The 2,629-nt window shown below is 34.3% G+C and overlaps 1 long non-coding RNA gene across 1 annotated transcript in view; it reads left to right on the forward strand.

The window, feature by feature from the left end:
- LOC142761385 (uncharacterized) overlaps positions 1–1,193 on the forward strand; it is a 12,987-nt gene extending 11,794 nt beyond the window's left edge. The window contains exon 3 of the long non-coding RNA XR_012883625.1: positions 224–1,193. This is a non-coding gene — a long non-coding RNA (uncharacterized LOC142761385). The remainder of the gene's footprint in view (positions 1–223) is intronic.
- Positions 1,194–2,629: the final 1,436 nt, after the last annotated feature.

Below are 2,629 nucleotides of genomic sequence, written 5' to 3' on the forward strand. Positions count from 1 at the left end.
TGGCTTCATGACATACGAACACTCTTTGAATGCTACTCTCCTGGGCAAACCTTCCCTCCCCTGTATATAGTGGGACAGCTCATTGTGTAGGAGTCAATGGAGTGTCAGGGAAAGGTAATGGGAAGTTACTGGGAGGTGAGGTCTCTGAGTGTGTCCACAAGATTCTTGGTTCATGTTAGGGTTACAAAGACTATTGACTCCTTTGTTTTCTTTCTTCACACAGCCCTTTTCCTTCCTTGAGAGGATGTGCCCGTCTGTCTTCCTCCTCAGTTCTCCTCATGGCTGCCTCTCAGCTGGGGGAATGTTTGTTTTTCTTCATCTATGAAATGGTCCAGACTGGAGAAAATATGCAGCATCCATGCGTCACTGGACAGAGCCAGAGAGGATGGAGCAGGCGATGTCCAAGGGAGGACCGAGGGCTAAATCTGCTCCCAGACTGTCTGCTTCATAAAAGAAAAACACACAAAGATTCCACAGGGTGAATGTAGAGCAGCCAAAACCTGCAGAGGGGGAAATCATGAACATTAGAACTTCTGTGTGCTACCACCATTTTATTATTGAGAGTTGTCGCCAAGTCCCAGTCTGCTAATTCCTTTTCTCCCTCATCTAGTTTGTTTGTCTACCCATCTATCTATCTATCTATCTATCTATCTATCTATCTATCTATCTATCTATCTATCTATCTATCTATCTATCTATCTATCTATCTATCTATCTATCTATCTATCTATCTATCTATCTATCTATCTATCTATCTATCTATATCTATCTAAGAAAGTCCGGAGCAGCACCGTTCAGTAAGGCAGGTTGTGCAAGCAACAGGAATTAGGCTACGTTTCTCTGGTAGTTAAATTCAACAAAAGTGAAGGGCTCCCATTTAGGTGAAACAAAAAAAATCGACTTTTCTTTCATACGCAACGTTTCGGTCATAGACCTCTCTCAAAAAGGTCCTCGACCAAAACGTCCCGTATGGAATAAAAGTCAATTTTTTTTGCTTCACTTAAATGGGAATGCCTAATTTTTGACTATTATATATTTGGGACATTGGTCGGTTCCCTGGGTCTTGCACACACTGTTGCCTGTGCTGCTGGACTTTTGTATTATCTATCTATCTATCTATCTATCTATCTATCTATCTATCTATCTATCTATCTATCTATCTATCTATCTATCTATCTATCTATCTATCTATCTATCTATCTATCTATCTCATATCTATCTATCTATCTATCTATCTATCTATCTATCTATCTATCTATCTATCTATCTATCTATCTATCTATCTATCTATCTATCTATCTATCTAATCTATCTATCTATCTATCTATCTATCTATCTATCTAATCTATCTATCTATCTATCTATCTATCTATCTATCTATCTATCTATCTATCTATCTATCTATCTATCTATCTATCTATCTATCTATCTATCTATCTATCTATCTATCTATCTATCTATCCTATCTATCTATCTATCTATCTATCTATCTATCTATCTATCTATCTATCTATCTATCTATCTATCTATCTATCTATCTATCTATCTATCTATCTCATATCTATCTATCTATCTATCTATCTATCTATCTATCTATCTATCTATCTATCTATCTATCTATCTATCTATCTATCTATCTATCTATCTATCTATCTAATCTATCTATCTATCTATCTATCTATCTATCTATCTATCTATCTATCTATCTATCTATCTATCTATCTATCTATCTATCTATCTATCTATCTCATATCTATCTATCTATCATCTATCTATCTATCTATCTATCTATCTATCTATCTATCTATCTATCTATCTATCTATCTATCTATCTATCTATCTATCTATCTATCTATCTATCTATCTATCCTATCTATCTATCTATCTATCTATCTATCTATCTATCTATCTATCTATCTATCTATCTATCTATCTATCTATCTATCTATCTATCTATCTATCTATCTATCTATCTATCTATCTATCTATCTATCTATCCATCTAATCTATCTATCATTAATCTTCTATAACAAATAAATCTGACAGGCCGAAAACATATATGATAGATACAAAGATAGATGGAACATAAATATGTGATAGGATTCTGAAGGATTACCTGTTACTTTGCCCCACACATTGGACTACTAAACAATCTCTGTCATTTTTCCTTTTTAATAAAGTAGTGGTAAAAAACACTAGACAAAACCTGCTGCTTTTCGGTCGGGTGATCTAAATTCCCCAAAAGTTGTGATCTGTGCTGAGGGTACAGTGACGCTACTCCTCTTTCTCAGACTGGCGTATCACTCATTCTTCATACATGAACTCCCACCGTGAAATAGATTTATATTTTATTTTTCTATTTCCTACTTTTTTCCTCTTCTATGATTTGTATCCCATTCTTTCACTTTTTCCCCACTAAGATAATTTAAAGTGCTCTATTAATAAATATTAACACATTTCTCATTTGACAGCCTTTTGCAAGGTTTTACTCTGCACATTTTTCCCTATTCAAGTCAGATGTGTAAAAAACTATTCTTCTAATTCCAAAAAATAAAAAAAACAAGAATACTTGCTTTCAGTGAGTTGCTTTATTTCAAGGTCAGGCTGCTGTTGTAAAGCTATACAAAAA

Source organism: Rhinoderma darwinii, chromosome 4 (genome assembly GCF_050947455.1).
Source record: "Rhinoderma darwinii isolate aRhiDar2 chromosome 4, aRhiDar2.hap1, whole genome shotgun sequence".
NCBI classification, from domain to species: Eukaryota; Metazoa; Chordata; class Amphibia; order Anura; family Rhinodermatidae; genus Rhinoderma; species Rhinoderma darwinii.